The 11,930-nt window shown below is 40.6% G+C and overlaps 1 protein-coding gene across 1 annotated transcript in view; it reads right to left on the reverse strand.

The window, feature by feature from the left end:
• C1H14orf180 (chromosome 1 C14orf180 homolog) overlaps positions 1 to 11,140 on the reverse strand; it is a 51,686-nt gene extending 40,546 nt beyond the window's left edge. Inside the window, exons 1-3 of the mRNA XM_007473472.2 lie at positions 10,993 to 11,140; positions 10,216 to 10,343; positions 2,744 to 3,033 (exon numbers count right to left, since the gene is read on the reverse strand). The gene's annotated coding sequence lies outside the window, so the exon portion shown is untranslated. The remainder of the gene's footprint in view (positions 1 to 2,743; positions 3,034 to 10,215; positions 10,344 to 10,992) is intronic.
• Positions 11,141 to 11,930: the final 790 nt, after the last annotated feature.

Below are 11,930 nucleotides of genomic sequence, written 5' to 3' on the forward strand. Positions count from 1 at the left end.
GGCCTCTAACAATAAGTAAACCACTTAACTTCTTTTTGCCTTGTTTTTTTTTTCTTTCCAATTTAAAATGGTAATAATAATAGCACTTACCTGGAAAGGTTGTCATGTGGGCCAATTGAGATATTTATAAAGTGCTTACTTAGCACAGTGCCTGGCACATAGTAGGTGCTTATGTAAATGCTATTAATATTTCCCCCCTCATTTTAAAGCTGAGGAAATTAGGGCCCAGAGAAATCAAATAACTTGTCCAAAGTTACACAGGCAGAGCTGGAAATACATGATCAGGTTCAATGTGATGGGCATTCAATATTATGATTAGGAATCTGAGCTGTACTTAGCAGGAAACAGGGAGTCACTGAATATATTTGAGCAGAATAGTGACAGCAAAGCTCATGAACAAGAAAAGTTTCTGATCTTCCCCATTTGGTAGTTGGCTCCCTATTTATTGTTCAGTCACTTTCAGAAATGCCTGATTCTTTATGACCCAATTTGGGATATTCTTTCTCCAGTCCACTTGACAGATGAGGAAACTGAGGCAAATAGGCTAAAGTGACTTGTTTAAGGTCACATGACTAGGAAGTGTCTTGGGAATGAATTTGAACTCAGGAAAATGAGTCTTCCTGTCTCCAGGCCCAACATTGTATCCCCTGTGCCACCTAGCTGCCTACCCTATCAATGGGAATGTCCAAGGAGATGAGTCCTTTCCAGAGATGCTAGAGATGCTGCAAAGGGATTTTGGCACATTAATTGAGATGTGTGTCCTAGAGGGGCAGGGCTAGAGATATTATTGGCCATGGGTTTAGGTTCAGAATGTTCTATAGCATGAAATCTATGGGCTGTTCTGTGGGTTGAAATCTTTGGAATGAGAAAGGCAGTATCCTGGGCACCAGAAAGGTCCAGGAAAGGCATACCCAGGAGGTTTGGACCAAGAACTTTGTAGAATAAGCCAAACTTGGAAACCAGAGACACATAGCTGAGCTGAGGGCCGAGCAGTATGCAGATCAGAAGGTAAGTATAAGGTTCCAAAGCAGAAGATGAGGGTACTGAATGAAAAGATATGAGATTGAAAGGTTTAGAGCTAGAATAGATCCTAGAGATCTGTTAAAGAACCCTTTCATTTTATAGATGAAGAGAATGAGGCCCAAGTAAGGGGAAATGTCTTGTGGAAGATCACACAGCTACAGAGCCAGGATATGAAGCTGAGTCTTCCAGTTCTGAGACCAGTATACTCTCTCTTACATACCACACCACCTTCAGTGTCAGATCATAAGTTTCAGTCCTGAGACTAAAAAGGGGTTGGAGTTTCACCATTAATTTCTGACATTTACTCCAGTTCATTCACTTTTAAACCCTTACCTTCTGTCTCAGAATCAATGCCAGGTATTGGCTTCAAAGTAGAAGAGCAGTAAGGGCTAAGCAATGGGGGTTAAGTGACTATTGTATTTTATTTATGAGATATTGCATTTTTCATTTATTTTGCTATATTTTTATTTACTTTATTCAACATTTCCCATTTAGATTTTAACCTGGTTCAGGAACACTAGGGATTATTGCTAGTTAGTTGTATGCTTGATAACTCTGGGCTACATGACCTCTAAAGGCACTATGATTAACTTCAAATCACCAAATGTACTAAGAACCTACTATGTGTTATGCACTGTGCTGGGTGTTGGCACTATAGAGATGACTAACGACCCTGTGTCTGATCTCAAGAAGCTAACTGAAAGGATAAAGACATGCACACAGGTCACAAAGGAGGCAAAGGAGTTAGGGAAGTCAAAGGGGGCTGGCAGTAGGGGGTTGAGGGATCCAGACAAAATGTCCTGAGATTCCTAGGGTCTTTTGATCACCTGTTCCAGAATCTCACTGTATACCAGAGCCCAGTCACCCAGTCAACTGGCATTTATTCACTGCCTACTATGTGCCAGGAATGGTACTAAGTACATGCATACATACAGTCTACATTTCTTTAAATCTAACCTAAGTTTCTTCTATGCCAAGTTCAGCTAATTTCCTTTCTCCATGCCTTCCTCAGAGATGGAGACATGCACTCAGCCTGCACAGATCTCAGACAGCTTGGGTAAGAGCCTGATGAGAAGTGACTTTGGATCACTGGATCCCTTCATTTTAGAGAGAAAGGAAACTGGGACTTTGTGAAATGAAGAACAAACTTTGTTCTCTGTGGGTAGTAAAGGACAGAGCCAGGATTCAAACCAGAGCATAGGATTATGGGTATCATAAATTTAGAGTTGAAGGAGACCTCAGGTATCAGCTTGTCTAACTCCTTTTTACAAATGAGAAAACTGGGGTTCAGGGAAGTTAGGGGACTTGCTTAGTGAATTTTCTAATAAACCAAAGTCATATGATGTCACAGTTAGACATAAAGTCTAAACTCTTCATTTTCCAGTGAAGAAATTTTGAGGTTCCAAGGATGTGTGGAAAGACTTACCCAAGCTTTCATAGGCACCAAGAAACAGTGTGAATTTTAAACCAAGTCTTTTGATGTCTAATACAGCATTCCTATGATACTTAAGTGTATCTCTCTCACTCTCTTTTCTGTCTGTTTCTCTCTCTCTCTCTCTTACTCCTCTCCTCTCTTTTTTCTCCTTCGGTCTCTTTCTCCTCCCTCCTCTCTTTCTTCTCCCTCTCCTCTCTCTCTTTTTTTCTCTTGTATAGCCTGTAAAGTGAGAACACCTTACAAAATTTTCCCCCCTCGTGTCAGCATGCCATGTTTCTCACCTACCTGTGCCTTTGGATGAGATGTCCCGGGAACATCTCCTTGCTGGGCTGGAGGACCTGCCAGCTTCTCCCAGTGAGTGCAGCGTCAGCAAAGCAATCACCTGTTGAACCCACACAAGCCCTCTCTTGGCCTGCTACTGCTGTGGCTGTGGTGATCAGACTAGGTCATTAAAACCAGATCCCTCAAGGCCACGTAGGGAACCGGATATCAAGAGGGAGCATCTGGCTTCACTGGCCAAGTTCAAAACCAACTCTAAAGTTTCCATCCAAGAGTCAAACGAGGAACTGTGATGGCTAGAAAAGAAGATAGTTGTCATTAAAAACACAGAACTGCTCAAGGGGTAGCCTGAGAGCCCACACCCCCTGGAAGAAGGCTAGAAACCTTGTTAGGTACTCAGCTAAGGGGCTGTTGATTCTAGTGACTCCAGTAACAAGATGCAAACTTTAGTCTAAAGTCTATCCTACAGGAAGATGTTTTATTACTAGAAAAGCATACAAAGTAATAAAGTGGGTCATTTTATTTACTTTGTAAATACTTATCTATGAACATATTGTTTCCTTGGATAAAATGTAAGTTCTTTGAGGACAAAGACTGTTTTTGTATCTGTAGCCCCTAGCACAGCTTAACATAGTAGGCACTTAAATGCTTGATAGTTTATTAATTTCATAGCATAGCAGTGTTGTGAGTATTTACAGTGAATAAATATAGTGCTTCAAATCCTGTCCCAGACAATTCTTGGCTGGGTGACTCTGGACAATTCATTTAGCCTCTATGAACCTTGGTTTCTTTTTCTGTAAAATTGATGGGAACTAAAAGAACATTGTACATGGAGACTGATACATGGTGGCACAATTGAATGTAATAGAGTTTTCTACTTATAGCAATGCAATGACCCAGGACAATCCAGAGGAACTTATGAGAAAGAACATGATCCACATCCAGAGAAAGAACTGTGAAAGTAGAAATGGAGAAGAAAAAACATGTGATTGATCACGTGGTTCAATAGGGATATAATTGGGGTTTGGGCATTAAAAGAGCACTCTAGTTCAAACATGAGTAATATGGAAATAGGTTTTGAATAATGATACATGTACAACCCAGTGGAATTTCTTGTCAGTGCTGGGGTGGGGGGAGAAGAAGGGTGGGAAAAATCAAGAATCGTAATCACAGAAAAATATTCTAAATAAATAAATTATTAAAAAAATTAAAATAAAAAACCAAAATTGATGGGGATACAGTCGTAAGAACAAACCAACCAAACAAAAAAACATATAAAGGCCTTTGCAAACTTTAAAGAGCCATATTATTAGGAAAATAACAGCAACAATACTATCAATTGTCATTTCAACAGCACTTTTTCTCATAACAACCCAGGAAGTTGGTGATATCAGGTCTCCTATCCTCATTTTGGAAGTTGTTGAACCAAAATTTGAGGGGGGAGGGGCAAAGTATGACCATCATGGTCAAGTATCTGAATGGGCTTCATGAGAAAAACTATTAGACTTGATCTGCTTGACCTCAGAGGTCAAAACTAGGAATAGTGTTGGTGGAGGATTGGTACTGATGGTGGTGGTGGAGAGAGATGATTTCAGAAAAAATTGGAAAGAACCACATGAACTAATGCTCAGTAAAATAGGCAGAACCAGGAGAACACTATATATAGTAACAGCAATATTGTACAAAGATCAACTGTGAAAACTTGTCTACTCTCAGCAATACAATGAATGATCTGGGACAATTCTGAAAGACTTATGGGGAATGGTATCCACCTCAAGAAAAAGAACTGTTGGAGTTGAATGGATGTGAATCAAAGCATGCTATCTTTTATATCACTGTATTTATGGTTTTATTTTGGAATTTTGGTTCTGTGAGAAGGGAATTCCCTTCTTTTGTTTTACACCATCAATCAGCAACTTGGATGTTGTTTACCATTGAGATGTGCAGGCATAAACAGGCCCTCAGAGAAAGGACGTTGAAACTGAGATAGGAAAGGCAAATTATGGAACCATGATTGGTCCCTGAGATGTGAAGTGGATTTCTCTCCTCTCTTTCTCTCATCCTCTCCCCTGGAGTTTGGAACTTGAAGGAGCCCCTGTCAGTGGTGAGCTTCAATCCATCAAATGGCATATAGGGTAGTAAGCTAATCAACTCCCTAGCTCTTTCCTACATTTCCCTCTCTTTACTATCACTACTTTGATGGAATAGCTACGAAAGCTACTAGCAGCCTCATGATTTAATTTTTAACTATTATATGAGTGCACTCTTACAATAATGACCAATAAGGAAGTGTGTTTTACATGTATAGCCCAGATCAATTTACTTACCATCTCAGAGTGGTGGGAGGAAAAGAAGAGAGGGAAGGAGAGAATTTGGATCTTATAATTTTGGAAAATGTATGTTGAAAATTATTATTACATGGAATTGGTAAAATAAAATTCCTTTGAATAAAAAAGTAACTTTCTAGTAAGCCAGAAAGCCTCTGTTGATTTATCCAGAAAATAGAGATAATATACCTGCTTCACAGAGTCATTGACAGATTTCTATTAGATTAGATACGTTGTGTTTGGTAAATTTTAAAGGTGCTATATAAATAATATTATTTTGTTCTAAGATTTCTTTTGGGGCATCAGGCCTAGAGTCAGGAAGACTCACCTTTCTGAGTTCAAATCTGACCTTAGACATGTCCTAGCTGCATGACCCTGGGCAAGTCACTTAATCCTGTTTGTCTTGTTTTTTTTTTTTCCCACTTTTAAAATGAGCTAGAGAATGAAATGGCAAAGTATTCTAGTATCCTTGCCAAGAAAATCCCAAATAGGGTCTTACATGACTGGAAAATGACTGAACAACAAAAGATCTCTTTCAGTCTTGACATTCTTTTTTTCCCTTTGAGTTATCATTTGTTTTTATTTATTCTATGCTCTGTATTCTAAGGGGCCCTTCTAACTCTGGCATTATAGTCTTACTACTCACTTGAGATATGATGGAGTCAGGAACAGTATGAGAGATATTTCAGACTTTCTCATTACCAAACTGACCTTACACATAGAGTGAAGTGTTGGGGATTAATGGATACAATACAATACAATAACAATAATTCTTCATGTATGGGGGAGTCACAGTTTGATGTTTTCATCATTCCATCTATTACCTCCATGGACTCATAATAGTAGTTCTGAGAGGAAAGCAGGCCAAGGTTTATCATTCCTAGTGTGAAGACTGGATTTAGCTATCTCTTGATTGTAACAATGAAGATACTTAGCTCTTTCTTTAATGTGAAGATAAAATTGTAATCTCCTGATTGGAACAATGAAGGTACTTAGCTCTTCCTTTAAAGTGAAACTAGAATTGTAAGCTACAATCTATTTTTAGATTTTAACTACAAAAAGGTGTTAAGTAACTACAAAAGGTGAACTTAACAAAAGAGGAGTTAAGTAACCTAAAAAGATATAATCTAACCAGAGAAGGTGAGAACTGAAGAATGGGCAGTCCTGGAGAAAATCGTCTGCTGTGATTGATAGACATGAAAATTTAGAGGCAGTGACACAAGAGAAAAAGGTCTTTAAATAGAGGGGAAAAAAGACTGAAGAGGCAGTCAGTTACCTGGGCTTGGAGAGAAGGATCAGTCACTGGGAGCTGAAGGGAAGATGGACATTCAGAGATTCAGACATTCTGACACTGACTGGGAGGAGCGACTGGAAGACCAACGCCCAGACTTTTTTTTAGACTATCACTGTTGGTGAGTGAAAAGCTGACTTAGTGACCCTCCCTTTCTGGAGGCCCATCATCTTGAAACTCTCTTCCCCTGGCTGGGACTTAGAAATTCTATTCTAACTGGTATAAGAAGAAGCCAAAGTTCTCTCTCTCTCTCTCTCTCTCTCTCTCTCTCTCTCTCTCTCTCTCTCTCTCTCTCTCTCTCTCTCTCATTTCTTAATATCTTCCTTCTATTATAAATATTATAAATAAACTACCATGAACTTCATTTACTTTAGTAATTCATTTTGGCATTTAGAGTTAAATCCCTGGCAACCACCTAATATATATATTCAGAGTCCAACCACAATTAATTTTAACACTAGTTTTGAAGGAGAAACCAAGGCCCAGATAAGGGGACATTTTCAAAGTCATATGTCTAGCAGGTGGGGTAGATGGAACCAGAATCCAGATCTTTTGACTCCCAAACACAGCACTGGCCAAAACATACTATGTTTCCCATATATTAGATAATTGAAGTAAATCATATATACATATATATGGAGGGCAGGGGGAGATTTGGGTTATCTGGATGTTTTCACCAATAATAATTGCAGTTATACTTATGATGATAGATGAAATTTTTGTAGCTTTACAAACTTTACCTTATTTCATCTTGACAATGACCCTGGCTGGTAGCTAGGGAAAGGATTATTTTCTCCATTTTACAGATGAAGATACTGAGGTTCAGAGAAATGAAATGACTAGTCCATGGTCACACAGCAAATAAGAATCAGGAACCCTGGTCTTCTGACTCTAAGCCCTATGTTCTACACAAGCTAAAGCTACTTTGGCCAGCGAGTGTCTGCATTTATTTTTAAGGATAAAGATGTGTAAAATAAAGGGATTGCACTACATGATTTTTCCAGCTCTAAATCCATGATCCAAAGATTATAGATGGGATTAACCAGCTAATTCACATGGTCAAAGACACTGTTGAATTAGATGTCAACAGTTCACATAAATAGCAAGGTAAAGAAAAATTGACTTATTACTGAATATTCTCAACCTACCAGCACTCCCCCCTCCTTTTTTCTTAAACTCTTACCTTCTGTTTTTAACTGAAGGACAAGGGCTAGGCAATTGGGGTTAAGTGATTAAACCAAGGTCAGTAGCTAGAAAGTGCTTGAGACCACATTTGAATTGAGGTCCTCCTGACTCTAGGCCCAGTGTTTTATCCACTGGGCTACCTAGCTGCCCTCTCAGCTACTTCTGGGAAGGAGCTTTTGTCTCCTTTTTTTTAATCCCCTGCTTATATCTCTTTTTTACCCTTCCTCTTTCATCTTTTACTCCTCTTTCATCTCCTATTACCTAGTAAAAAAATGTGATTGGTTTCTTTTTTTTTTTAACACCATATTTATTTATTTGTTCATTTATTACATTAGAGTTTCAAGATATCTCCTCTCTTCCCTACCCTCTCTGCACTAGAGAAGGCATCATTTTGACCCCACCCCCCAAATCTACATCTAAAATGATGTTTTGTTTATTTCTACTTATCAGTTCTTTCTTTGGAGATGGACATACACAAGTTATTCTTCAAACAATATTCCTGTTGTTATAATGTTTCTAGATAATAAATATTCCTGTTTCTATAATGTTTTATTGGTTCTGTTTGTTTTGCTCTTCACAATTTCATGTAGGACTTCCCATGTTTTTTTAAAAAACATGGAAAACATTTCTTCCAGTGCAGTAGTATTCCATCACAATCATATGCCATAACTTATTTAGGCATTCATTCCCCAATTTCTCATATCCCTTCAATGTCCAGTTCATTATATTGCCACCACAATGTAATTGACTTCAACAAAGGCTCCATGCTTCTAAATGATTATGACCTCAATGAACATAATATAGAATAAAAACATTATAAAATGTATTAAATTATTGACCAAAGTCTTAATAATCCCGGTCCTTAATCTAAAATCAGGTGAATTTAACTTTTTCTGTTTCAGTTATTTTTTAAAAGCAATACTAAAACTGTAATCTATTTCTTGCACTTTACAGATGGGGAAAACTGAGTCTCACAGTAGTTAAATTTTTTGTCTATGATCAATAAGGCATCAGGATTGGAATTTGAATCAAGGTGTCTAAGACGAAATTAAGTGTGCTCCAAGTTACCATTTTCCTACTCTATTGAGGTTGGTCTAAAATAGAAATCTTTGCTCCCTCTGGAGAAGTGGGTCTTTCAAGAGAAGTTTGCTCCAGAATATTGATTAGCTAGAAAATACAGATCTAGTTTCCATTTCACTAAATGAGTCATTAAGTTTCAACCTAGTTTTCTTGACCATCCCAGGGGACTGCTTTGGCAGCCAAAGTCCTCTCAGAAAATGAAATGGATGTCTAAAAATACAGACTTTAATTATCAGCTTTTTTTGAATAGAGGAAAACTTCTTGATGACTTTAATCTTTGACTCCCCTCAGGGAGTCTAGAGTAAGAGTAATTATCTTATTAGGTGTAGGGACTGAAAACCCCAGTGAACAGAAGAAAGAAGAAGCCAGAAGGAAACTCCAGTGTCAAAATTCTGTCTTTGACTGCTGCCTGTTATCACCTGAAAGATGATTCATAGGGACCATTGAAAAGCAGTGAAGCATTAATCACTGGGAGAAAGATCCTTCACACCTCCATGGCATGCTGGAAACTGAACCTGAACCATGTCTAAAGCTGGAATTCTAACCTCTCAGGACTGAAGGAAGGAGGAATTGGTGCACCTGGTACCTAGGCACAACTCAGGCCCTAATTTATGGTGTGACACTAAAATCACTCCACTCATTCTTAGATCCCTACTGGCCTAGGTAAAACAAGGGAGGTCTGAACCTTAGGAGGATAAGAAAAAAGAGAAGGAAGCACAGCAGCTCTATGATGGAAATTAGATACCTAATCTAAATTATGCAGAGCAGAAATAACAGGAAAGTGGGAATTTAGGCTTTCCCATAATTGCCAAGTTAGAAGAGGATATCTATCTCAACCTCTGACTAAGCTTGTCCCCACCATTCCTGAGAAGTGTTGATATTTATTCTTCAATTAAAGGCCTGGTAAGGGCCAGAGAGCTTACCACTCTTCTGGGTAGTAAGACCCTTCCACTTTCAAACAGTTAGGATTGCCAGGAAGTTTTTTCCTTAGAGTTGAGTTGGAATCTACTCTGTGATGTCTTTCCTCCTTTCTTTCCCCCTTCCCCTCTCTCTGGCCCCTTTCTACTTATTCCATATAGGGCCACACAGAAAAAGAGAAATCCCAGGACTGTCCTTTCCACACTTGAAGAGAAGCTTATGCCCTTTCATTTTCTCTTTTATAAAACAAGAGGGTTAAATCAGATAATCCCCAAAGGGTTTTTCCAGGCTTGTTACTTTTGGTCAACTTTCCAAGTGCATGCTATTTTGAGCCTTATTATTCCTGTTTCATAGACGAAGAACCTAAGGCCATCTCCCCTCCCCCAAACTCACACATTCTATGGCTAAACTGAAGTTAGAATTCAGATCTCATGACTCCCAGGCCGAGTCATCTTTCTACAGCCTTTACTTGGTTAATTTAACCTGAGGCAGAGAGGTGTCTCAGTTTTTCCATCTATAAAATAAGAGGGTGGGGTGGGATCCCGTGGGTCCCTCCCAGTTAAGATCCTATGATTGCTAAGATCTAAAATGGATGTTTTGTAAACGGTGCCGCATTTCTTTCCAAAATCCTAAGGAAGCCATTTACTGAACCCGCCCTGTTCTCTTTGCGGTCTTACCTGAGTCTCTCCAGCTGCAGCTGCAGCCCGAAGAAAGGGAAAGTCAGCGTGGGGGATGGGGACGGCGAGAAGGCGGTGGGAGGGGATCGCGGCTGAGCCCCAAGCTCGCCCGAGTTGGGGCACAGCGGCTTGAGAGAGAGAGAGAGAGAGGTGAAGCTCGGGGTACAGCGGCCCCGTCCTCTCTGCCGAGGAGCGGAGATCCTCCCTGGGGCCGGCTCTCCCAGGCCAAGGCCTGTCTCCTCCCGGGCGGATCCCTTAGCCTATTTTGGAGGGGTGGGGAAGGAGGGGGGTTCCAACTCTTCCAAGCTGGGGACCAGCCCTCCACTTTTCTCCTCCCCCTCTGCTGCCCCCTCCCCTCCAACCACGCCAGGTTCGGGGAAAACCGCCAGGAGGTAGAGGAGCCTCCGAGCTCCAGCCCCGTTTGGGAGTATTCTGCAAATACAACCCATCACTCCTCCCTGTCCCCCTCCCTCCCCTCTCCGCCTCCCCTCTTTACCCTCCCCGCCTCCAGTTCACCCTCCTTCCCCACTCCCATCTTCTTTTCGGAAAAGGTTCCCGGGATTGGAATTTCAGAGCTGGGAGGGGGAGGGGAGGAAGAGAGGAGTATTAGAATTCTGGAGGGAAGGAGGAAAGGTAGGGAAGACTGAGAAAGCTGAGAGAGGGAGAAAACTGGGAGAATATAAAGCCAGGAGGAAGAAAGGGAGGGGGGAGCGGGGAGGGATGGGGGGACAAGGGGAATGAAGATCGGAAGAGAGAGAAAGGGCCTATTTCATCTACCTCCTCGGTTATGGGTGTCTGCATACTACAGGAGCAGACTCTGACGAATGCCCCCAGAATGGGAGCAGGACAGGCTGGGCTCTGAGGGGAGATATCTCTTTGGCTCACCCAGTGGCCTTGGTATTTCTTAGAAGTCTTCAGGGACCATCTCCTAGAGAACCAATGTGCAAGCCAACTTCAGTCTCCTCCCCTTCCTACATCCCTTCAGGGTTGGCTGCTGATATTTAAACTCTCACCAGAAATTAGTTTATCAGATCCAGAATCAATGAATATCAGAACCAGAATATTCCTAGAAAGACTACCTAATCCAATCCCCGAATTACACCAAACTGAGGTCCAGAAAGGGAAAGGTCTCATATTTGTGTGACCCTACAAGTCCATCAGTGGCAGGTATAACAGGACCTGAGTTGGAAGTCCAAAACATACTTGAGATGGAATCCCCCTTAATGATAAGCCACCCTTTAGGCTCTACTGGCAGTTTGAACATTTCTAATGTGGGGAAAATGTCCACTGCAGGTACAGTCTATTTATTGGATTTTAGACAAATGATTTTAAAGAAATTTCCTGAAATTTCAGCCTAAATATTCTTTGCAACTTCCATCCCTAGAACTTTCTTTTGGGGTCAAACAGAAGGGTCTAATCCTTCTTACACACACACACACACACACACACACACACCCCAAGTTTAGCCCAGAAATCTAGGCAAGAGCCCAGGCATTCTTTCTCTCAAGTGTGGACTCTTTCCAGTGCTCCAGATAGCCTGACTTGGCCCATTATGCCTTTAAAAACAAACAAAAAAACACCTGGGCACATAGTAGGTGCTACTTGAAAATTTGATGATTGACTTTTCCTCTTCAGAGAAATGTTAATGAAAGCAAACTATAAGGGCCACTGATAAGAAATACACAATCATTACCAGGAATGACAATGGTATAGTG

This window comes from Monodelphis domestica, chromosome 1 (assembly GCF_027887165.1).
Source record: "Monodelphis domestica isolate mMonDom1 chromosome 1, mMonDom1.pri, whole genome shotgun sequence".
In the NCBI taxonomy this organism is placed as follows: domain Eukaryota; kingdom Metazoa; phylum Chordata; class Mammalia; order Didelphimorphia; family Didelphidae; genus Monodelphis; species Monodelphis domestica.